The sequence below is a fragment of the Dendrobates tinctorius genome, unplaced genomic scaffold (genome assembly GCF_039654945.1).
Source record: "Dendrobates tinctorius isolate UK_male_01 unplaced genomic scaffold, ASM3965494v1 ptg000035l, whole genome shotgun sequence".
Lineage (NCBI taxonomy): Eukaryota > Metazoa > Chordata > Amphibia > Anura > Dendrobatidae > Dendrobates > Dendrobates tinctorius.
In genome coordinates, this window is record NW_027361703.1 from 44494126 (window position 1) to 44520202 (window position 26077).

The 26077-nt window shown below is 47.7% G+C and overlaps 1 protein-coding gene across 4 annotated transcripts in view; it reads right to left on the bottom strand.

Annotated features, from left to right (window-relative positions):
- TRABD (TraB domain containing) overlaps nt 1-25371 on the bottom strand; it is a 143189-nt gene extending 117818 nt beyond the window's left edge. Inside the window, exon 1 of one of the 4 annotated variants that reach the window (XM_073573450.1) lies at nt 25083-25371. The gene's annotated coding sequence lies outside the window, so the exon portion shown is untranslated. Of the gene's footprint in view, nt 1-25078 lie in introns of all 4 variants that reach the window. The other 3 variants (XM_073573449.1, XM_073573453.1, XM_073573451.1) reach the window with 3 other exon arrangements.
- Nucleotides 25372-26077: the final 706 nt, after the last annotated feature.

The following is a 26077-nucleotide window of genomic DNA, read 5'->3' on the forward strand; positions in this document are numbered from 1 at the left end:
TCTGGCACGCTAAAAAAAAAACATGTATTCCCGTCCTGGTGTGCTGTATCATGATTACTACAGGCCCGCATGCCTCCTTTGGCTCCAGGTTTTCTTCTTTTGGAACTTTGGCAGTAATTAATCCAGGGAACACAGTATTTCTTGCAAAAAATCTTATAAAAAAAAAAAAAAAGGAAAAAAAAAAGCTTTTAGTGTGACAGAAGCTAAACATAAAAAAAAGGGTATAGATCTGGTAGCGCTGTAATCGCACCGACCCGAAGAATAAAGTCGTCTAATCACTAATACTGCACGAGGAACGGTGTAAAAAATAAAACAAATTCTTTACCTTTTGTGGATTTGTTCATTCTGCCTCCCAAAGATCACAGTAATGCGATCGTAGTTGTTTACCCCCCACATATGGGGTATCAGTGTACTCAGGACAAATTGCACAACAACTTTTGGGGCCCAATTTCTCCTGTTACCCTTGGGAAAGCAAAAATTGGGGAGCAAAAAGCATTTTTTGTGGAAAAAAAAAAAAAATGATTTTTTTATTTTCACGGCTCTACATTATAAACTTCTGTGAAGCCCCTGGGGGTTCAAAGTGCTCACCACACATCTAGATAGGCTCCTTAGGGGGGGAGGGGTCTAGTTTCCAAGACGGGGGTCACATATGGGAGGGGGTTTCTACTGTTTAGGCACATAAGGGTCTGTCCAAACGCAACATGACGCCCGCAGAACATCAATGTCTGCATTCCAAAACCACTCTCCTTCCCTTCCGAGCTCTGCCATGCACTCAGACAGTGGTTTACCCCCATATATGGGGTATCAGCGTACTCAGAACAAATTGCACAATAACTTTTGGCTTTGTGTTACCCTTGGGAAAATAAAAATTGGGGATGAAAAGATCATTTTTGTGGAAAAACGGAGCTTAGACCTACCAGTAAGGTTATTTCTAGGAGTCCATCCTGACAGCACCATGGAGGTTGTCCTTCCTTTCATCCTTACAGGGACAGGAAATTCACGAGAGGTTAACGGTCCCCACCCACACTCCAGTGATTTTTCAAAGTACCACGTCAGTCTGGATGCAATTATTTGAGATTTTGTACAAGCATATTATTACAAATACAACTCATCGGGAGGGAACTACCTGTGCTGTCAGGATGGACTCCTGGAAATAACCTTACCAGTAGGTCTAAGCTCCATTTTCCAGGACGTCCCTCCTGACAGCACAATGGAGAATACCAAAGTAGGAATTCTTTAGCACCTTATGACCGAAGGTCGCCTGGCTAGCTGTTAGCGCATCCAATTTATAGTGTCTACAGAAAGTGTTTAGTGTAGACCAGGTGGCGGCCCTGCATATTTGCTCTGACGCTCCCGCCCTCTCTGCCCAGGACATTGCTACTGCCCTAGTGGAATGGGTCCTAAGCCCCTCTGGTATAGGTAATCCCTCGGCCTTGTACGCTGAGGCGATAGTTGATGTTATCCATCTTGCTAGGGTGTGTGTAGATGCACCTTTACCCCTATTTTTACCGCCGTACTGGATAAACAATTTTGTGCCCTGCCGCCACTCGAGTGACCTCTACGTAGCGTGTGACCGCTCGTCTGACGTCCAATGAGTGAAAATCTTTTATCGCTTTTCGGGACCGGGCAGAATGAGGGTAGGACTATCTCCTGGTTTAGATTCTGGGGAGATACTACCTTAGGGAGGGATCCTGGGGGGGGGGTTTAGCTTTAGCATTATGCGGTCCTCGAAAATCTGAATATAGGGGTTCTGGACTGATAGGGCCTGGATCTCGACGTTTGGCTGAGGTGATGGCCACCAAAAAGATGGTCTCTTGTGTAAGCTTTGTGATGTCTATCTCGGATATTGGCTCGTATGGAGGTCTGCATAGAGAATTAAGTACCAGATTTAGGTCCCACGGGGGGACTGTGTTCCTCACCGTGCGTCTCAATCTCTGGATGGCCTTTGTAAACAATGCTATCCATGGGTGAGAAGCCAGGGCAAAAATCAAAGAAAGTACTTAAAGCTGCTATTTGAACTTTCAATGTGCTTGGGCTTAGACCCTTGTCAAATCCTACCTGGAGGAAGTCTAGGATCTGAGGGATATCTGGGCGAGATAGGTTTATGGGGGGGGGTGTAATACCACCTTCCGAGCAGAACGTCTTCCAAATCTTACGATAGCTTGTGATCGTAACGGGCTTACGGATGGCCTGCATCATGGAGATCACTTGGTCAGATAGGCCTCTGGTTTTTAGGATCTTCCTCTCAGGATCCATGCTGAGAACTGTAGGTTCTGCAGATTTGGGTGCAGAACTGGGCCTTGGGAGAGTAGATCTACTGCTGTCAGTAGATTGAGTGGAACCTCCTGAGCCATCTTCTTCAGGAGGGGAAACCAACTCTGCCTGGGCCAAAAGGGTACCACTAGCATGACCCATGCTCCTTCCTCCTAGATTTTCCTGAGGACTCTCTGTATTATAGCAATGGGGGGGTGTTGGCTCAGATAGTCGGCTATGTTGTTGCTGGAGCCCTCTAGGTGTACCGCTGATAGGGAGCGAACGTTGTTCTCTGCTCAGGTGAGGATGCGGGCTGCTAAGTCCTGAAGCTTCCAGTGTCTTGGGCCTCCCCGATGGCGTAGAAAGGCTACTGTGGTCACGTTGTCCGACAATCTTTATGTGCGGGTCCCGTAGACTCGCCTTGCTTCGCTTTAGTGTCTCCCAAACTACTCGTAGTTCTCTGTAGTTTGAGTACTGTGCGCTGATGTTTCCGGGCCATGTTCCCTGCAGGTATCTTCCCTCCAGGTGGGCTCCCCATCCTTTTCTGCTGGCGTCCGTGACATTGGTCACGCATGGAGACAGGATTCAAGGCACCCCCTGGCTAATATTTCTGTGACTGATCCACCACTTTAGAGATGATCTCAAGGCTGAGGACGGCCTAATCTCCCTGTCCAGAGAGGACTGCCATCTGTCCCATTTTGTCAGGATTTCCCTTTGCAGGCTTCTTGTGTGAGCCTGGCTCCACATTACGCAGGGTATGCATGCTGTTAGGGTACTCAGGATCTTCATTGTGGCCCTTATGGATATTAGATCTCGCCGTAGCGGACGAACTTTGTTCATGATGGGCTTTTTCCCTTCCGGTAAAAACGAGATTCTTCTTTTGGAATCTAACATGACTCCTAGGAATTTCTTCTGGGTCCCGGGCTGCAGGTCTGATTTTTCTTCGTTCAGGATCCATCCTAGATCTTCGAGCATGGCAATTACCGAGACTAGATGGTCTTTTAACTCCGATGCCGAATGAGATATCACAAGGAAATCGCCCAGGTATGGCACAATGATTATGACGTCCTGTCTCAAGTCTGCCACGATCTTGGCAACCAGCTTCATAAAAACCTGCGGTGCTGAAGCCAGGCCGAAGGGAAGAGCCTGAAACTGAAAGTGGTAGTACCTGCTCTCTATTTTCAGTGCAAACCGTAGGAACTTCTGAGAGTGAGGGTGGATGGGCACGTGATAGTACGCACTTTTTAGATCTATTGTGCACATCGCGGAGTTCCTGTCTATCAGCGGGATGGTAGTTTTTAGAGATTCCGTCCGGAATCTTTTGTATCGGATCCATTGGTTTAGTGGTTTTAAATTTATAATGGTCCGACTCTCCCCCGACGGTTTCTTTACTGTGAAGAGGGTTGAATAGTGGCCCTGACCTCTTTCTGGGACCGGGGACCACTACTCCTGAACTTAGCAGGTCTTTTACGTCTGCCCATATAGGATCTATAAGGGCTCTGGACCAGGGAATTGTAACTATGAACCCTGCTGGGGGGGGGGTCTGAATTCGAGCGTGTAGCCCTGGGAAACCGTGTTGAGAATCCACCGATTCTTGGTGATGAGTTCCCATGCCCCCAATAAGTGTTTGAGGCGGCCCCCTACTGGTATGGCACCATTGTCTCCTACTCCTGGAACTTTGTCTGGAGCCCTACTTTTCACCCCCTTCATATATTCCCAGCGAGTTGATTTCCCTTCCCCTCTATATTCCTGTCTTTGGTAAGGACAGGGCCTCTGAAAGGGAAAAGGTCTTTTTGGATTTTCCTCTGGAAACCCCTTTTTTTTTTTTTTAATTGTCAGAGGCATTCTCCATAATCTTATCTAAGGCCGGCCCAAACACACTCCCGCCTGAGAAGGGTATGGCACATAAATTATTTTTCGACTGGTAATCCCCCGACCAGGTCTTCATCCATATGGCTCGACGAGCCACAGTGGATAAAGAATTATTCCTGCCCGCAAATCGCACAGATTCTGCTGACGCATCCACCAGGAATCCAGTTGCGATTCTTAACAGGGGAAGGCCCACTAAGATAGATATCACCTCTAGGGATTTTCCCTTTTAATTGGTGTTCTAACTGGTCGATCCATAGATGCATGGATCTGGCGACCGATGTGGCGGCTATGTTTGTCTTCATAACCGCCACAGAGGCCTCCCAAGCCTTTTTAAGGAGCATGTCGGCCATCTTGTCCATCGGCTCCTTGAGACTAGAGGAATCTTTGAAAGGGATTGAGGTTTTCTTTGACAACATTGACACCGGGGTGTAGATCTTCGGAACTTCATCCCAAGTGTTAATGTCCTCCTGGTTAAACAGTAGTCGAAGCTTAAAATCTCGAGGCACGACCAGTCTTTTCTCGGCGTCCTCCCATTCTTCTAGAATCATTGTACGGATATGGTCGTTAACTGGAAAGACCTGACGAATCCTAGCTCTTAGGCCCCCAAACATCTCGTCCTGGATGGACTGAGTCTTTGAGGCTGTCTCGATCTGCATGGTGCTTCTCACGGTGCAGAGGAGCTTGTCCGTGCTTTCCGAGGAGAAGAGGTAGCTGTTCCCCATCTCGGGAGGTTCTGAGGCTATCTCGCCTTCCTCCTCCGTGTCCGAACCTGGCGACTGAACCTCTTCGTCTGATGACTGGTCTGACTCCCATCTTGGTCTCTTCAGCTGGCTGAGACGCAGAGTAGGTAGCAGTCCTGAGACGAAGGCCTGGACCTCCTCTCTAACCATTGTGCACATCTCTGCAAGGAAAGAGGCCTGCTCGCCTCTGATGATCCTAAGGGTGCAGTCTTCACATATGGGTTTTTTCCATGACCCCGGTAGTCTGCTGGCACAGATGGGGCATTTGGGTCTGCCCGATGTCCTGGAGGCTGACGCTGCAGGAGTCAGTGCCGTCTTTTCATTAATATAAAGCACACGAGTTTTTATTTACCGCTCCTGTCTTTGATCTATGCTGCCCCTCGTGCCCCCTACTTACAGGCGCTGGCTGCTCCGGCTAATCGCTCGCTTTTGCGGCGCTATCCATAGTGGTGAGCGATTATGGCGGACCTGTATGGCCGATCCTCCCGGCCTCTTTTATCCAACCTTGAGTGGGATGGATCCACGATGTCCGCCGCGTCACCACTGCTGGAGTCTGTGCTCTGATGCTCCCATTCTGACACCACCGGAAGCAGTCATCGGGCGCCCGGAAGTGACGCGGCCGCCGACGCTCCAGCGCCTGGAATGATGCGGCGTGCAACGGAGGGAGCCGAGAGCCCTGCTGAGGGGAATCGGCTCCAAGTCCCGGAGCCCAGCTCCACGAGACGTCTGGCAGAGAACCCCCCTTAGGGGGTTGCCGCCCCGGACCATCTAACAGGGGTGAGCTGGAGTGCGGACCCTGATCCCCCAGGCCCGTAAGGATGAAAGGAAGGACAACCTCCATAGGGCTGTCAGGAGGGACGTCCTGGAAATATATGATTTTTCAATTTTATGGCTGTACGTTATAAGCTTCTGTGAAGCCCTTGAGGGTTCAGAGCTCTCACCACACATCTAGATAAGTTCCTTGGGGGGGGGGGTCTAGTTTCCAAAATGGGGTCACTTATGGGGGGTTTCCACCATTTAGGTACATCAGGGACTCTCCAAACGCGACATGGCGTCCGATCTCAACTCCAGCCAATTTGACGTTCAAAATCTCAAATGATGCTCCTTCCCTTCTGAGCTCAGCCGTGTGCCTAAAGATTGGTCTTCCTCCACACATGGGGTATCGTTGTACTCAGGAGAAATTGCACAAATATTGTGGTTCATTTTCTCCTGCGACCCTTGACAAAAAAAAAAAAAAAATTCCTTCCACATTGCTTCAATTCTTGTGAAGTACCTAAAGGGTTAATAAACTTCTTGAATGTGGTTTTGAACACCTTGAGGGGTGCAGTTATTAGAATGGTGTCACTGTGGGTATCATCCGTTATATTGACCCCCCCAAACTCACTTCAAATGTAAGGTGGTCCCAAAAAAAAAAAAAAAAAAATATATAAATATAAATAAAAATATATATATATATATATATATATATATATATATATATATATATATATATATATATATATATATATATATATAGCGCCATTTATTCCATGGCGCTTTACATGTGAGGGGGGTATACATAAAAACAAGTACAATAATCTTAAACAATACAAGTCATAACTGGTACAGGAGGAGAGAGGACCCTGCCCGCGAGGGCTCACAATCTTCAAGGGATGGGTGATAATACAGTAGGCGAGGGTAGAGCTGGTCGTGCAGCGGTTTGGTCGATCGGTGGTTACTGCAGGTTATAGGCTTGTCGGAAGAGGTGGGTCTTCAGGCTCTTATTGAAGGTTTCGATGGTAGGTGAGAGTCTGATATGTTGTGGTAGAGAGTTCCAGAGTAGGGGTGATGCGCGAGAGAAATCTTGTATGCGATTGTGGGAAGAGGAGATAAGAGGGGAGTAGAGAAGGAGATCTTGTGAGGATCGGAGGTTGCGTGCAGGAAAGTACCGGGAGACGAGGTCACAGATGTATGGAGGAGACAAGTTGTGGATGGCTTTGTATGTCATGGTTAGGGTTTTGTAATGGAGTCTCTGGGCAATTGGGAGCCAGTGAAGGGATTGACAGAGGGGAGAAGCTGGGGAATAGCGGGGGGACAGGTGGATTAGTCGGGCAGCAGAGTTTAGAATAGATTGGAGGGGTGCGAGAGTGTTTGAGGGGAGGCCGCAGAGCATGAGGTTGCAGTAGTCAAGGCGAGAGATGATGAGGGCATGGACTAGGGTTTTTGCAGATTCTTGGGTGAGGAATGAACGGATGCGTGAAATATTTTTGAGTTGAAGTCGGCAGGAAGTGGAAAGGGTTTGGATATGTGGTTTGAAGGAGAGATCAGCATCAAGGATTACTCCGAGGCAGCGAGCTTGTGGGACTGGGGAGAGTGGGCAGTCATTTACTGTAATTGATAGGTTCGTAGGGGGGGTCACGTGAGATGGGGGAAAGATGATGAATTCTGTTTTGTCCATGTTGAGTTTCAGATATCTAGTGGAGAAGAAGGATGAAATAGTGGACAGACATTGAGGGATTCTGGTTAGTAGGGAGGTGATATCTGGTCCAGAGATGTAGATCTGTGTGTCATCAGCATAAAGATGATACTGAAAGCCATGAGATTCTATGAGCTGTCCCAGGCCAAAGGTGTAAATGGAGAACAGCAGGGGCCCTAGGACTGAACCTTGTGGGACTCCGACAGATAGGGGGCGAGGTGAGGAGGTGGTGTGTGAGTGGGAGACGCTGAATGTCCGGTCTGTTAGGTATGATGAGATCCAGGAGAGGGCCAAGTCTGTGATGCCGAGGGATGAGAGGGTCTGTAATAATAGGGAATGGTCCACTGTGTCAAAGGCAGCCGACAGGTCCAGGAGGAGGAGGACAGAGTAGTGTCGCTTGCTCTTGGCAGTTAAGAGGTCATTGGTGACCTTAGTAAGGGCAGTTTCAGTGGAGTGGTGTGACCGGAAGCCAGATTGTAAGCGGTCGAAGAGGGAGCAAGAAGAGAGATGGGAGGACAGTTCAAGGTAGACGTGTTGTTCCAGTAGCTTGGAGGCATATGGGAGAAGTGATATAGGGCGATAGCTAGATACAGAGGATGGGTCAAGAGAGGGCTTTTTGAGGATAGGTGTGATGGAGGCATGTTTAAAGCTTGAGGGGAAAACACCAGTTGTTAGTGATAGGTTGAAGAGATGGGTTAGATAGATATATATATATATATCTATCTATCTCTATATATATAAAAAAAATTACCGTTTATACTCGAATATAAGCAGATTTTCAGCCCATACTTACCGGTCCTGGCACGGTCTCTGCAGCCCCCAGCTCTTCTGCGATCTCCCTTCCATCCTTCAGAGGTCACATGGTACCGCTCATTACACTCATGAATATGCGCATATTCATGAGGTGTAATGAGCGGTACCACATGACCGCTGAAGGGAGATCGCAGAGAAGCTGGGGGCTGAAAAGACCGTGCCAGGACCGGTAAGTATAGCGATACTCACCTGTCTGGGTCCATCGCTGCTTGCTGCTGTCTGGCACGTCATGTCAGTGACGTTCAGACAGCAGAGGGCGCGGTGACGTGTTAGTGCGCGCCACGCCCCCTGCCGTCTGAACGTCACTGACAGATGACGTGCCAGACAGCAGCAAGCAGCGGCACCTGGCCCCAGCGACAGAGAGGTATGTTGTTTTTTTATTTTTAAATGCAGCAGCACGTGGGGGCATAATGTATGGAGCATCTTATGGGAGCAGCATATAGGGGCATAATCTATGGAGCATCTTATGGGGCCATAACCTTTATGGAGCAGCATATGGGGCATATTATTCTAGGGAGCATCGTATGGGGCCATTATTAACCTTTGTGCAGCATTATATGGGGTGTATTTTGTATGGAGCATCTTATGGGGCCATCTTGAACTGTATGGAGCATTATATGGGGCTCCTGATTCAATATGGATATTCAAATATTCAAAAACATTTAACCTACTGAGGTCTCAATTAATTTTACTTTTATTGGTATCTTTTTATTTTTGAAAGTTACCAGTAGCTGCTGCATTTTCAACCCTAGGGTTAGACTCGAGTCAATAAGTTTTCCCAGTTTTTTGTGGCAAAATTAGGGGGGGGGGCTTATACACGAGTATACACCGTATGCTTCCAAAATTGTGCTGATGTAAAGTTAACATGTGGTAAATATTATTTTGAGTGACATAAGTCTCTAATTTAAGGGTACAGAAGTTAAAAGTTTGGAAATTGCAAAATTTTCAACATTTTTCGCCAAATTTCCTTTTTTTTTTTTTTCACAAATAAACGCATGTTAGGCCGGTTTCACATTAGCGCTTTTTCAGCGCACGCACGGCCGGGGGTAGCTCCGCCCCCGAGCCGGCTCTCTGCCCGGCGTGCCTGCCCCTTGCTTGTAGCGCCGCCTACTAACGGACAGCGGCGCCTGCGATCGGCGCACCCTATCTTTAGCATAGGGTGCGCAGATCGTGCGCTAGTTGCGCTTTGACCTGCGCTGCGCACTTTTGACGGTGCGCCGTGCGCGCCAAAATCAAACTTTTCGGATTTTGGCGCGCACGGCGCACCGTCAAAAGTGCGCAGCGCAGGTCAAAGCGCAACTAGCGCACGGCCTGCGCACGATCTGCGCACCCTATGCTAAAGATAGGGTGCGCCGATCGCAGGCGCCGCTGTCCGCTAGTAGGCGGCGCTACAAGCAAGGGGCGGGCACGCCGGGCAGAGAGCCGGCTCGGGGGCGGAGCTACCCCCGGCCGTGCGTGCGCTGAAAAAGCGCTAATGTGAAACCGGCCTTATATCGAAGAAATTTTACCACTAACATGAAGAACAATATGTCAGGAAAAAACAATGTCAGAATCAGCGGGATCCGTTGAAGCGTTCGAGTTATAACCACATAAAGTGACAGTGGTAAGATTTCAAAATTAAGGCCTGGTCAATAATCTACAAAGTGGCTTGGTCCTTAAGGGGTTAATGTTATATTTCACTTGTTTTGTTTGCTTACTTTGTTATTGAAAGTATGATTTTATAACTGATATTGTGGATGGTGATTACTTGGATTACTCTGATTTTACACTTCAATGTCACATGCATGTAATATTTTGTGGAATCTTTCAATAAAAAGTTTAAAATAAAAAAACTGCCCAATAAATTTCAGGGTTCAATTAGAACTGGTATGTAAACAGTCCTCCACATTATGCTGTTTACATTTAGTCATCATGAGACCAAGATGACTCATAACAATTGACCAAAAGTCTCTCGCCATTGCGAGGCTTCAAGCAGGATGTTCTCAGACGGAAGTGGCGACTGAGCTTAAAGTGTCAGCAGGTTGCAACAGAGATACAGTCTCTCTGTAAGAGTCACAGAAAGGCAGAGGAGTGGACATTCTTTGGCCACATCCCACAGTGATGACCACTTCATTGTGAACAATGCCCTTCAAAACCAGATTATGAATGCCACACAACTCCAGGCACATGTAAGGGAGGGGAGATGCACCCATGTGTCACGTCAGACCATTTGAAACGGTTTACATCAGCGTGGTCTGTGTGCTAGATGACCTGCAAGGGTACCTAACCACACCACCAGGCACAGGCCAGAGACATGGGACCAATGGGACTCAGTGCTGTTCACTGATGAAAGTGAATTTACGCCGAGCAAAAATGATGGCTGCCAATGATGTCGGAGACTTCAAGGACAGTGCAATGCATCAGCCACTGTTGTCACCAGATGAGCCTTTGTTGGCGGTGGTGTTACAGTGTGGGCAAGTGTGTGTAGTCAATACAGAGCTGCCCTACACTTTGTGAATGTTACAGTGACAAGTCATTACTACTTGAATAACATCATTAATCCAGTCATTGTGCCTCTGCATGAACAACAAAGGCTCAATTTCATCTTCATTACATTTTCCATAAATTTCACCTGAAAGCCAAATATCCCTATCTTTTTGTGAGCAGTGTATAATCCCTGTAATTATAATGGGGTAGGTCCAGGCATGTGTATAAGTACAAAGACTGTCAGCGCTGCTGGGTGCGACCTGACACCTCACTGATCGCTCCCAGCAGCGGTGACAATTTTTATTATTCACCATTACTTTCTACCAGAGAGCCCCAGCAGCTTCACCAATGGCCATTACACATTTAGCTGGGGTGTCCTATTCTAAGCAGCAGCTGTGAGCTGCTCATGGCTGCTGTCATTCTCCACCTCTGCGCTGCCGGAAGAAATGGCATCCTCGATGTAATGCGAAGACTTGGGGCTTTAATCAGAGAAGTGGCAATTTTCATCTCAGTCAGGTACATTTTCTCTATCACTACCCACCCCCCTTCCACACCTCCGGTGCTTTAACAGGGTAACCGCTGTTTTAACAATCTCATTCTAAAACCAAATGGCTTACAAGAAAATGGCAGCAATTGAAATATCACTGACTAGCAATGAAATAGTCCTGGAAGTTGGTGGGCAGCATACAGTCATATGTAAAAGTTTGGGCACCCCCATTCATGTTAACCTTTTTTCTTTATAACAATTTTGGTTTTTGCAACAGCTATTTCAGTTTCATATATCTAATAACAGATGGACTCAGTTATATTTCTGGATTCAAATGAGGTTTATTGTACTAACAGAAAATATGCAATCTGCATTTAAACAAAATTTGACCGGTGCAAAAGTATGGGCACCCTTATTTTCTTGATTTGAACACTCCTAACTACTTTTTACTGACTTCCTGAAGCACTAAATTGGTTTTGTAGCCTCATTGAGCTTTGAACTTCATAGCCAGGTGTATCAAATCATGAGAAAAGGTATTTAAGGTGGCCACTTGCAAGTAGTTCTCCTATTTGATTCTCCTATGAAGAGTGGCATCATGGGCTCCTCAAAACAACTCTCAAATGATCTGAAAACAAAGATTATTCAACATAGCTTTTCAGGGGAAGGATACAAAAAGTTGTCTCAGAGATTTAACCTGTCAGTTTCCACTGTGAGGAACCTAGTAAGGAAATGGAAGAACACAGGTACAGTTCTTGTTAAGCCCAGAAGTGGAAGGCCAAGAAAAATATCAGAAAGGCAGAGAAGAAGAATGGTGAGAACAGTCAAGGACAATCCACAGACCACCTCCAAAGACCTGCAGCATCATCTTGCTGCAGATGGTGTCACTGTGCATCGGTCAACAATACAGCGCACTTTGCACAAGGAGAAGCTGTATGGGAGAGTGATGCGAAAGTCTTAGTTACTCACCGGTTAACGGTGTTTTTCGGAGTCCATGACAGGACCACCTGAGAGAGGGGATCCGCCCTTCAGGAACAGGAAACCTACAGATACAAAAGGGCGGCACCTCTCCCACGCATCAGTTGGATTACAGAGCACAAGAGGACCACAATGGTTAATGGCAAAATTTATATACAGTACTTTTACACAACTATTCCTTACCAGTGTACATACAAGAGGAAGAAGTGCACACCCAAATTTAAACTAAAGGGAGGGAATATACGGGTGCTGTCATGGACTCCGAAAAACACCGTTAACCGGTGAGTAACTAAGACTTTATCGGTCGTCCATGACAGCACCACCTGAGAGAATTACAGAGAGTAAAACTATTTAGGGAGGGACTACAGCCTGCAGTACCCTTATACCGAAAGAGAGGTCTGTGGAAGCACCCAAGTCTAGCCTATAATGATTATAAAAGGTGCTCGGAGAGGACCAAGTAGCCGCCTTACATATCTGGTCAATGGAGACTTCTGATCTCTCGGCCCACGAGGACGCCATGGCTCTGGTGGAATGCGCCCTCACTTTTGCAGGTGCCGGTCTGCCCTTTGAGGTGTATGCAATTGAAATAGCCTCTCTAATCCACCTAGCTAGTGTATTTTTTGACACTCTACAGCCTTTCCTGGGACCTTGATGGGAGATAAATAGGGCACTCTTTTTTTTCCAGGGGTCAGTAACCGCTAGATATTCTTTAAGGCATTCTCTAACATCTAAGGTGTGTAATTTCTCTTCCTTCTCATTAGCTGGATTAGGGAGGAAGGATGGAAGGACTATTTCCTGTGTTCTATGAAAGCTAGAAACTACCTTCGGTAAGTACGCCGGGTCAGGTCTAAGTATTACCCTATCGTCCTTAAACTGTAAATAAGGAGGACGCCTAGATAATGCCTGGATGTCGCTTACTCTACGAGCGGAGGTTAGAGCTACCAGGAAGGCTACCTTGAGGGACAGGTTTTTTATAGAGGCTGATGAGATGGGTTCGAATGGAGCTTCTGTCATGGCTGTAAGGACTAGGTTCAGGTCCCATGGCATGAATCTATCCTTCACCACTGGCCTGGATCTACCTGCTGCCTTGATGAATCTACTGATCCAGTAATTACCCGCGATGTTGCAGCTAAAGAGGGCCCCCAAGGCTGAAACTTGTACTTTGAGGGTACTAGTGGAGAGCCCCATTTCTAGACCTTTCTGAAGAAATTCTAAGATTTGATTTATAGGAGCCGAACCCCCAGCGACTACTCTAGAGTTCTTTAGGAATCTCTTCCAAATTCTGACATAGATCTTGGTAGTAGTGATCTTTCTACTTTTAAGTAGAGTGTCAACCAGGTCTGGGGAGAAGCCTTTATCTTTCAGCAGTGTCCGTTCAAACTCCACACCGTCAGATGTAGGCCAGCCACCTGAGGATGAAAGACTGGGCCCTGGGATAGGAGATCCGGGATCTCCGGCAGGACCCAAGGATCAGACACTGACATGGTCCTGAGGCATGAGAACCAAGCCCTCCTGGGCCAAAACGGAGCGATCACTATAACTTTCGCTCTGTCTCTCCTGATTTTCCTCACCACTAGAGGTAATAGCGATAGGGGAGGGAAGGCATAGGATAGCCCGAAATCCCACTTTATCAGCAAGGAGTCTACCGCCAGGGGGTCTTCTCTGGGATTTAGTGAGCAAAACTGTCTTACTTTCCTGTTTTCTTTGGTGGCGAAGAGATCTATCTCTGGCAGTCCCCACTTCTGTACAATCAGGTCGAAGATAGAGTTTTTTAGGGACCATTCTCCTTGCCTTAAGAGATTGCGGCTCAGGAAATCTGCCGTGGTGTTTTCTTTCCCCTTTATATGTAGAGCTGTTAATGATAGGAAATGCTGCTCTGCTAGATGGAACAGCCGTTCTGCTACATTCATCAGGGATTTGGAACGGGTCCCGCCTTGGTGGTTGATATACGCTACAGTGACCAGATTGTCGGAGAACACTCGCACATGATGGCCCTGTAGATACACAAGCAGTTCTTTAGCCGCCAGCTCTACTGCTGTCAATTCTTTCAAGTTGGATGACATCTCTATCTGATGATGCTCCCATAGGCCCTGGACCAGAATTTCCCCCATATGAGCCCCCCAACCGGAAGGGCTAGCATCCGTGGTGATTATGCGGGATATGTCATATTCCCAGGGAACCCCTCTGGATAAATTATTCTCATCTAGCCACCATTCTAGGGACTCCCTTGTGTTTCGGGACAAGGTTAGCTGGCCCTCTAAGTAACCCCCAAGCATTTTTTGATGCCTTAAGACCTCGCCCTGTAGAGTTCTTGAATGAAACTGGGCCCACTGGACCGCCGGGATACAGGAGGAAAGTGAACCTAGAAGGGACATGGCTTTCCTGAGGGACATGGTCGGGTTATTGGAAGCGTTCAGGACCTGATAGTGTAGGCGAACCAGCTTCTCTGGGGGCAGACAGCATTCCTGTTTTACGGAATCTAGGATGAGGCCCAAGAATTGTTGGATTCTCATCGGCTGTAACCGAGATTTTTTAATGTTAAGCAGCCATCCTAACCGTTCTAGGGCAGACCTTGCCCTTTGTAGCTGTTGCAAACAATGGTTAGCCGTTTTCCCTACAATCAAGAAGTCATCTAAGTAGGGAACTACTAAAATGTCTAATTCACGTAGATGGGCCATAACTTCCGCTACTACTTTAGTAAACACACGGGGAGCGACTGCCACCCCAAAGGGAAGGGCCGCATACTGGAAATGTTGAACTGACCCATCTAACTGCACTGCCACTCTGAGAAAACTCTGATGATCTGCATGAATGGGTATATGGTAGTAGGCATCTTTCAAATCTAACACCACCATGAAGCAGTTTTGAAACAGTAATTTTATTGTTGAATTAATTGTTTCCATCTTAAATGGGCGTGTGACCAGGAATTCATTGAGGGATTTAAGATTTATTATGGTCCTAAAGGAACTGTCTGGCTTGCGGACCAGGAACAAAGGGGAGTAGAAACCTTTCCCCCTTTCTTCCTCTGGAACTTTAGTTAGGACCTTTTTATGGCAAAGATCCCGAACTTCAGCTTCCAGGGCAGACTGTTCTGAAGAGGATGACCTAAGAGGAGTGACCTTAAAACGATCTTGGGGAACCCGGGAGAATTCTAGTCGTAGGCCCGCAGCTACCACCCCCAGTATCCAGTTGCTATTAGAGATTAATGCCCAGGCCGGGTAGAAGGCAGCTAGTCTCTCCCCTACCGGAGCAACTAGTCATTGGGGCGGCTTTTTAGTGTCCCGTGCTGGACCTTCCTGGCGCCCCCCTCCTCCAAACATGAATCCAGTACCTCTCCTTCTTCTGTCATCCCATCTGCCCTGATCCCTGGACGGCCTCCTACGGAAATATCCTTTCCTGGTAAAGGGGCGTCTAAAAGAGGGGTTCGGCAGACTGGGGAACTTCTTTTTATCGTCCCCGGCCTTCTCTAAAAGTTCATCCAAGACGGGCCCAAACAGGTATTCGCCCTCACAAGGAATGGAACAGAGTCGAGATCTGGCCTGGATGTCTCCTGGCCAGCATTTTAACCAGAGAGCCCTTCGAGCTGCGTTGGATAAACCTGCGGTTCTAGCCGCCATCCTCGCAGAATCTGCTGACGCATCAGCCAGAAAAGCAGCAGCACTTTGGATAACTGGTAAAGCTTTTCGAATGTATGCTCTTGAGGTTCCATCCTTCAATTGGGAATCCAGCTGATCCAGCCAGACCATCAAGGATCTGGCCGTACGTGGCCGCTACCGCTGGTCTCAAGGCACCCGCTGACATCTCCCATGTTCCTTTCAGAAAAGAATCCGCTTTTTTATCTAGCGGGTCTTTTAAGGAGGCCATGTCATCGAAAGGTATGGAGGACTTTTTGGAGGCTTTGGCCACTGCCGCGTCCAGCTTAGGGGCCTTGTCCCATTTGGTTACCACTGGGTCATCAAACGGGTACCTTTGTTTGAAGGCGGGTGGCAAAGAACCTCTTTTTTCTGGCTTTTTCCATTCTCTATCTATTAGGTTCTGGACTTTATCATTCAGCGGAAAGGATCTGCGCTTTCTGGGATCTAGGCCTCCGAACATCACGTCCTGTGCCGAAAGTTCCGGTTTTGTGTCTGCTACCCCCATGGTGGACCTTACTGCTTTAACTAACTTATCCATCTGGTCTAAGGGAAAGCAGAAACGGCTCGAGTCTTCCTCTGAAGATGATGAAGTGGAGGCCGAGGAATCTGAGGAGATATCGATTCCAGGTGCGGCCGAAGACTCTGAACCCGAGAGGTTAACATCTCTTCCCTTAGAGGAGTCTTTTTTAGATAGGGCCTTCATTTCTGTCCTGATTATCTCCCTCAGGCTTGTGGTGAAGTCTGGTGTTTCTTCCGCCACCTGTATGGACGGGGAAGAGTGTAAGGGCCTGTCAATCTACCCCTAGGGTACCGTCCCCATCCAACCCCTACCGTTTGTCGCACGCAAGGCTGACACAACTTTTTAGGGTGGCCGTCTGGCAAAGGACAATTACAGAGGGCACATTCCCTGTGCTTCTGCTTCCCCGTAGCTTTCCTTGCCTGCGAAAGAACGAAATAAAACACTGCATCAGGGTACATTCACGGAGATCTCTTACCCATGCAGACGAGGCAGGTACCGGGTCACGGAGGGAGGGAGGCAGGAGGGTCCTTTAGCCTGGAGGAATTTCTGTGGCTTTGTCCGTTTCTTCTTCTGCTGGCCACTCGCATGTAAATTCGCTGTGGCCTGTTTCTCTGGGCGCTCCTGCGCCTCGTCCTGCTGCTCTGTGGGGGCTTCTGTCGAATCCATTGCTGGGCCTTCAGAAGCACCCCAGCAGCGTCACCTCCTGCTTTTAAAGCCTCCCACAGTGTCCGGGTTAGCAGGGCTCTGGCGCGGCACCTCCCCCCGGGTCCTCCCCCCCCCGCGACTCCCCCCCCCCCCACACACGCTCCGTCTCCCCCCCTGCCCCCCCCGGGGCCGCGGGCCGCCCCAGACCGCCGAGCACCGGCGGCGCATCCCGGAAAGCCGGCCGGCACCCGACTTCCGGTTTCGGCGTTCCCGGCCCCGTCCCTTCCGCTGCGTCACTTCCGCCGCGCGATCAAGGCCGCGGGAGCGCGCGGAAAGGAGCCGGCACGGCGCCCCCGGCTCCGGAATGCCCGCCGCCCCCACATGCGCCGACCTGCGCCCGCCGAACAGGCGCGACCACCAGCCCCCGGCAAGAGAGGGAGAGAGAGAGGAGCAAGCGGAGACCGGGTGAATGCAACAGGAGGGGTTCCAGGGGTCATACTTACCTTGTGCCGGCCCTATGGAGACGGCTGTCCACCGGACCCTCTGCTCCGCCTGCTCCAACCACTGTCGTGGTGACCTACCCGGCCCCACCGTGGCGCATCCAGGGACCCGAGCTTGACCGAGGTAGGAGACCCCCCCGCTACCTGGGTCGGTCAGCCGGCCTGGGAATCCCTCGACGACTCCATGATGGACCATCTGTAGGAAGTCCCGTCCTATAGGAACAGGAAACCAACTGATGCGTGGGAGAGGTGCCGCCCTTTTGTATCTGTAGGTTTCCTGTTCCTGAAGGGCGGATCCCCTCTCTCAGGTGGTGCTGTCATGGACGACCGATAAAGAAGCCGTTTCTGCAAGCACGCCACAAACAGAGTCACCTGAGGTATGCAAAAGCACATTTGGACAAGCCAGTTACATTTTGGAAGAAGGTCCTGTGGACTGATGAAACAAAGATTGAGTTGTTTGGTCATACAAAAAGGCGTTATGCATGGAGGCTAAAAAACACAGCATTCCAAGAAAAACACTTGCTACCCATAGTAAAATTTGGTGGAGGTTCCATCATGCTTTGGGGCTGTGTGGCCAATGCCGGCACCGGGAATCTTGTTAAAGTTGAGGGTCGCATGGATTCAACTCAGTATCAGCAGATTCTTGACAATAATGTGCAAGAATCAGTGACGAAGTTGAAGTTACGCAGGGGATGGATATTTCAGCAAGACAGTGATCCAAAACACCGCTCCAAATCTACTCAGGCATTCATGCAGAGGAACAATTACAATGTTCTAGAATGGCCATCCCAGTCCCCAGACCTGAATATCATTGAACACCTGTGGGATGATTTGAAGCGGGCTCTCCATGCTCGGCAACCATCAAACTTAACTGAACTGGAATTGCTTTGTAAACAGGAATGGTCACAAATACCTTCATCCAGGAACTCATTAATAGCTACAGGAAGCGACTAGATGCTGTAATTTTTGCAAAAGGAGGATCTACGAAATATTAATGTCACTTTTATGTTGAGGTGCCCATACTTTTGCACCGGTCAAATTTTGTTAAAATGCAGATTGCACATTTTCTGTTAGTACAATAAACCTCATTTGAATCCAGAAATATAACTGAGTCCATCAGTTATTAGATATATGAAACTGAAATAGCTGTTGCAAAAACCAAAATTGTTATAAAGAAAAAAGGTTAACATTAATAGGGGTGCCCAAACTTTAACATATGACTGTATAACACAAACATTTGTGGCTACTGAAGTGTCTCCCTGCCAGAAGGCATGACAAACATCTTGGGTGGGAAAGGGATAAATAGAGGGAGACCCGCAGAATAAAGAAAGTCCTTTTTGCTGCAGAGTGAACACAGTAAAAAACAGAATTACTCCTCAACTGTCTGCCCCACAGTAAAGGTACCGGAGGTGTACACGTGTTGGAATATGTGTGGCAACCATGTGCTGCATCAGTATTACGTACTAGCGCCTGGGAATCAGAACTACTGTTCACACCAGGGCTGTGGAGTCGGTAAGCCAAACCTGCGACTCCGACTCCTCAATTTCCCTTACACCGACTCCGACTCCAACTCCGACTCCACGACTCCGACTCCCACACATATTGCTTATATTTAAGTGAAAAATGTATTGTAGTACAATGTGAACCTCAGACATTTAATCATTTTTATGATCCAATAATCAAGATATTTAGATAGAACAGAATATATATTGGTGTACTACCCGGTTTTCATTCTTTTTGGTACAGATACGATATGGATAGACAGATACGGATAAATGGATAGATAGACCAGATTTCTAATCTGCTTTTGCTATTGAAAACATTATCTATGAGCTCAAAAACCTTTCAGGTGATGCAGTTTTTTAAAAAGATGATCAGCTTTTGCAGCTGAAAAACGTATCCTCAAAAAACACAGGAAAAACGCTCTGTGTGAATGTAGCCTTAGATCAGGAATATAACAGCCATTTATAGGACATTTCATAACTTTCCCAAACTCCTATGAAAAAATATTCAGCACATCCTGCATTGAATTACTGTACCCAATTTATTATATATTTTAGGAGTCGGAGTCGGTCCATTTTATTCCGACTCCAACTCCGACTCCACCAAAATGAGCACCGACTCCGACTCCACAGCCCTGGTTCACACTGCTTCCCAGCGCCGGATGATGAAGACAGCTCACGTCACTGTCCCCTGCTTGCACTCTGATCAGCGCTAGCAGAGGACAACGTTGAGAGTTGCATTCAACGATTAACCCCTTCATGACCCAGCCTATTTTGACCTTAATGACCAGGCCATTTTTTGCAATTCTGACCAGTGTCCCTTTATGAGGTAATAACTCAGGAACATTTCAACGCATCCTAGCGATTGAGACTGCTTTTTCGTGACATATTGGGCTTCATGTTAGTGGTAAATTTATGTCAATAATTTGTGTTTGTGAAAAAAAACGGAAATTTGGTGAAAATTTTGCAGTTTTCAAATTTTGAATTTTTATTCTGTTAAACCAGAGAGTTATGTGACACAAAATAGTTAATAAATAACATTTTCCACATGTCTACTTTACATCAGCACAATTTTGGAAACAAAATTTTTTTTGTTAGGAAGTTATAAGGGTTAAAAGTTGACCAGCGATTTCTCATTTTTACAACGAAATTTACAAAACCAAATTTTTTTTTTTTTTTTTTTTTTTTTTTTAGGGACCACCTCACATTTCAAGTTACTTTGAGGGGTCTACATGGCAGAATATACCCAAAAGTGACACCATTCTAAAAACTGCACCCCTCAAGCTACTCAAAACTACATTGAAGATTATTAACCCTTCAGGTGCTTCACAGGGACTACAGCAACATGGAAGGAAAAAAAATGGACATTTTAATTTTTCCAACAAAAGTTTTCTTTTAGCATCAATCTTTTCATTTTCACATGGGTAACAGGATAAAATCGATCCCAAAATTTGTTGGCCAATTTCTCCTGAGTTCACCGATACCTCATATGTGGTCATAAACCACTGTTTGGGCGCATGGCAGGGCTCAGAAGGGAAGGAGCGCCATATGACTTTTTGAAAATATGCTGGGAATATTTAGCGCTTGGAGAGCCCCTGTGTGCCTAAACATTGGAGCTCTCCCACAAGTGACCCCATTTTGGAAACTAGACCCCCAAAGGAACTTATCTAGATGTGTAGTGAGCACTTTGAACCCCCAAGTGCTTCACAGAAGATAACAGAGCAGAGAAAATAAAAAATCATTTTTTTCCTCAAAATTTTTTTTAGTAAGCTAATTTTTATTTTCCCAAGGGAAACAGGATAAATTGAACCCCAAAAGTTGTTGTCCAGTTTGTCCTGAATACGCTGGTACCCCATATGTGGGGGGGGGGGGGAAACCACTGTTTGGGTGCACGGCAGGGCTCAGAAGGGAAGGAGCGCCATTTGACTTTTTGAATGGAAAATTAGCTCCAATCGTTAGCTGACACCATGTCGTGTTTGGAGAGCCCCTGTGTGCCTAAACATTGGAGCTCCCCCACAAATAACCCCGTTTTGGAAACTAGACCCCCTAAGGAACTTATCTAGATGCATAGTGAGCACTTTGAACCTCCAGAGTTTATAACGCAGAGCCGTGAAAATAAAAATAACTTTTTTCCTCAAAAAATGATATTTAGCCCACAAATTTTTTTTTTCACAAGGGTAACAGGATAAATTGGACCACCACAAAAGTTGTTGTCCAGTTTGTCCTGAGTACGCTGGTACCCTAAGAGAGAGAGAGTGTGTGTGTGTGTGTGTGTGTGTGTGTGTGTGTGTGTGTACACACACCACTGTTGGGGCACACGTCGGGGCTCGTAAGGGGAGTAGTGACGTTTTGAAATGCTGACTTGATGGAATGCTCTGCGGGTTTCATGTCACGCTTGCAGAGCCTCTGATGTACCTAAACAGTGGAAACCCCCACAAGTGACCCCATTTTGGAAACTAGACTGCCCAAAGAACTTATCTAGATGTGTGCTGAGCACTTTGAACCCCCAGGCGTGAAAATAAAAAATCATTTTTTTTAGCCCCCAATTTTTTAGTTTCCCAAGGGTAACAGGAGAAGTTACACCCTCAAAGTTGTTGTGCAATTTTTCCTAAGCACGCTGATACCCCATATATGGGGGTAAACCACTGTTTGGGCTCACATCGGGGCTAGGAATGGAGGGAGCACTGTTTGACTTTTTGAACGCAAAATTGGCTGGAATAAATGGTGGCGCCATGTCGTGTTTGGACATCCCCTGATGTGCTTAAACAGTGGAAACCCCTCAATTCTAACTCCAATCCTAACCCCAACACACCCTTAACCACAACCCTAACCCCAATTCCATCTCTAACCCTAACCACAAGCCAAACTCTAATCCCAACTCCAACCCTAACGGAAAAATAAAAAAATATTTTCTTTATTTTATTATATGTGCCTGCCTATGGGGGTGATTTACTTTTTTTATTTTGATCACTGTGAGAGTTTATCACAGTGATCAAAATAAATGAATCAATCTGCCGGCCGGCATATTCCTGCCGGTGCACTGCGCATGCACCCGCCATTTTCCAAGATGGCGGCGCCCATGCAGGAGGGATGGCGGGACACCGGGAGCCAGAGCTGGACATATCAGGTACCGGGGAGGGGAAAAAAAAAGAAAACCACGGACTGCGGGGGGGGGGGGAGCAGATCCTGATGGCAGTGTCCGATTGCTGCCGTCAGATCGCCCCTACCAGCCGGGTGGGGGGGTGGGGGGTCAGGTTAGTGTCTACAGCCATGTCCGATGCTACTGCAGCATCGTCCATGGCTGGATTGTAATATTTCATCAAATTTCATTGATGAAATATTACTATCGCTCTGATTGGCTGTTTCACTTTTAACAGCCAATCAGAGCGATCGTAGCCAAGTGGGGGCTAAGCCACGCCCCCCTGTGGTGAAGCACAAAGCCTACTGTGTGTGCAGGTCGGGTGACCCTTCAGTGACCCTGGTCACCCGACCCGCAGGAGGGCGATTTATACAATGACGCCTACTAGGCATCATGGGTCGTTTAGGCACGACTTTTCATGACGCCTACGAAGGTGTCATGGGTCAGGAAGGGGTTAACAGCGAGAGTGGGCGGTGATGCCACCGAGCTTGAATTGCAGTGAACTCACTGACTTTCTCACTGTGCTAGCGGGCAGTTCACCAAGGTCACCGCAGTTCAGTGACTCGGCAGGGAACACAGCCTCAGTGACCTGCAGTAACTTTGATGAGTCGCCGCTGGTCACTGTTGCTGCACTCACAGCAGCTATTTATCAGTGGTTCTCAGCGTGGACGGTCTCATCTTGGCACCGCCCAGGTTGAAAACTGTTTATACCTAGACATGGATTATGGCGAGGGACAGAACCATAGACAGGTGAGGGATATGGTTGTTATTTTATTTTTGATTACAGAAAACGAAGGCTTCTGTGGAATGGGCGTTAGGCGAGTATAACGTACCCTTGCCTTGTCTTTATTTACCATATAACTATAGGATTAGTAATGGATACGTGTCTTATAGACGCCTCTCCATTATTAATCCATGGGCTTGATGTCATCGGACAATACAAAAGTGACATCAACCACACAAACATAAACCCCACTTGCCACCGCTACAGGGCAAAGCATTAGATTACACCTTTTCAGGGCAGTTGCATGCGGCCCCATACCTGCCTACAGCTGTCTGCTTTAGCTTGGATGTGAGCTGTCTTCAGCATCCAGTGCCAGGGGAACAGCACGAAATGTACAGCTACTTCCCAGGCACCAGTACGTGTCACATTCATGTGTAATCAGTGTGTGAAACGTTTCTCGACACGTACTGCTGTTAAAACAATGGACATGTCAGTGTGTTTTCCACGGACACACGGTCTGTGGAAAGCACACTGACATGTGCACAGAGCTGTTCACTTGAAACCGGAAATAGTCACTGACGGCCTTAATGCATTATACCAAATTCACACATTGGGTTTAAAAGTATGCTATTAAATTAGCCTGGAAATCCACCATAATTCCTGCATGTGTTACTGTAAATGTGTATTCCATTGCAATGGATGAAACCTGTAACAGAGGTGGAGAACCTCCAGCCAGCAGATCTTTTACAGCATGAGATGCCCTTTACTCCAGACCCAGGGTAGATTCCCAGGGACTGCAGTGATCGGGCGGGCAGATTCATTTTGATGGCTGCCAGCCCTTTAAATGTCTTCTTAATCTGCAAGCGCACACACAGCATTCATTAATGAACATCATGGTGAGTGCAAAGAATGATTACATCCTCATGCTGACCAGTGCCAGGACATGCTTTGTGGGCAGATTTAACGCACAATGTGCTCCAGACCTATAGTAGAAGACAGCAGCCGCAAAAAGGTCTCCCGTGATATAGGACACACAGACTGCTGTATATACTGCAGATCTCCCACTGCTTGAGATCTATAAATGTAACATGAAGAGTGATGGATTTCCCACTGAGATCTGCAGTGTAACCTACATCTGTGTTCGATATAGCTTACTGATGCGAGTTCTTTACAAAACTTATTGCAAAGAGTCACCTGCGTTCCAGACCGACGCAACCCTGGAAAAGCAGTGGTGAGTAGTAGCATCACCCATATTACCTAACATCACAGCGGCACCAAAGAGAAGCAGCTCCAGTCATCACATTAGAGGTGCATTATTTAAATGTTTGACCAAACATAGAAGGGTAATTATCACGTTGATAGTTTTGTACGGTCTCCAAAAGGATGGTATAAACATCCAAAAAGGCCCCTGGAAGAAGAGGTTCCCACACCTGCTGTAACAGATCGGACAGGAAGAATAGCAGCAGGCCCAAAATCTGCAATTTAATGCTGCCACGAAAAAAAAAAGGTGATTTTTTTTAACGCATTCATTGACATTATGCTACAGTTTGTGGTGGCAGAGTTGTGCCCACCACACGCGGTGCCCGATTGTGGAACAAAGCTGTGCAGCCTACGGTCAGCACGTCGTGTCAGAGCTTCGGCTCCGTTTCCGGCCCCACTATCTGATCTCATATTGTATTCTATTTAATTGGAGTCTTGCAGGTAATAAACAGTCTATTAAAATCATTCACAACATCCCACCGTGGATTTAACCATGCCGAAACCTAGCTTTGCTGCAGTTGGTAGAAGACAAACTTTGATTGCGTATGGAAACAATGACCCTAGGTTTCGCCATCACAGCTTCTTCTGGGGCATGGACTCTTTCTAGAAGACATTTTAGCATATAATTCTAAATTCCCAATGTCCCTGTGACAGGTGTGCGGCACCGTGGGATTACACCTAATACATCCCCAGAAATACCACAACGGGATATCTGCCAGTTTGCACTGAAGGACTACAAGCCCCGACGGCTAGAACTGAGCCACTGGGAGACCTCTCTAGCCTTCCGGGCACATCAGGTGGTGCATGGAGACAGTTACCACACTATGCCCATCTGTATGTGCCATGAAAGCCACAGGGGCACCAACTTAAACCCATCTCCCCAAAAGACGTCACTTTGGTAACAAAAATGGAAAAGTGGCGTAACAGAGAGGCAGAAGCGAGCCAGGTGACTACTGTGGCCAGTCAGCACTCCACAGAACTCCCTCAGCTGCGGACACTGCCCCTCGCCGCCCCCGGTGGCAGGACACACAACACCTGTGGCCGCCACCGTGTGACTGTCAGCCATGTGGGAGCACACAAGGAAAGACTCACTGACTCAGGCAGCTGACCCGCGCTCTGCTCCCGCTCCTCTCACTCTCTGGGATCCCCGGGCAGGCGCTCAGCTGGCGCTAAAGCACGGCACAACATGCTGCACTAGTCATCTCTCCGGAGGGAGCCAGGAACGGCGCTGCACAGCTTCCTGGGGCCTGTAGTCCTTACACAACAAAGCCACTCATCCTTCTGAGGCATATATCCTCTAGTCAGGACTTCAACACCCAGCACGCCTTGCGGCGCAGCCTCAGCTGTAGGGAGCCTCCAGTTAGAGACGGTGCTGTCAGCAGAACTTACAGCCAATCAGGAGAGGAGCTGGACTAGTAGAGTAAATAGGCGGGGAAATGAATTGCAGGGTCACGTGTGTGGTGACACCACGGTCTGGCTGACAGCTTCATGCCGGATCCTAGTAGCGGAAGGACCTTTGATGATGTCATGACCATGTGATCAGTCACGTGTAGCAGGAGTCAGCAGCGGGCAGCCCTGCACCTTGTAGGTGACGTAGCACACACAGCGCTCCATTGTGTCCCGTGCACATGGTGCGGTCAGGACGCTGAGCACACACCCTGGACTGTTTCTCATGCCCTGCTAATAGGCCAGAGCTGTGATGGAAGGCACTTAGCATGGAAGGCTGCACCTGGTGCGGTGCACTGGCGCCCCCTTTCCTCTCAGGCCCCTTACCCTATGTCCCCCTACCTGTCACTCATGTATTACTGCTTGTATTACGCTGCAGTTTCCTCTCTGGGTTGTGTTACACCACAGTTTAGGGGCCTTCACTATTAGCCAGCATTGAAGGGGTTATTGTTTTTTCCCATAAGATTGTGGAGCTGTAAAAAAAAAAAAAAAAAATTATCAGTTACACAATCTCCCCAGGTCCAGCGCTGCCAAGATTGTCGAAAGGCAATAGTAGTGACTTCAAGACTACAGTGCGCGTGACCGCTGCAGTCAATCACTGGGCTCGGTGGCCTGTGCTGTCTAGGCACAGCGGCCTTTTCCCAG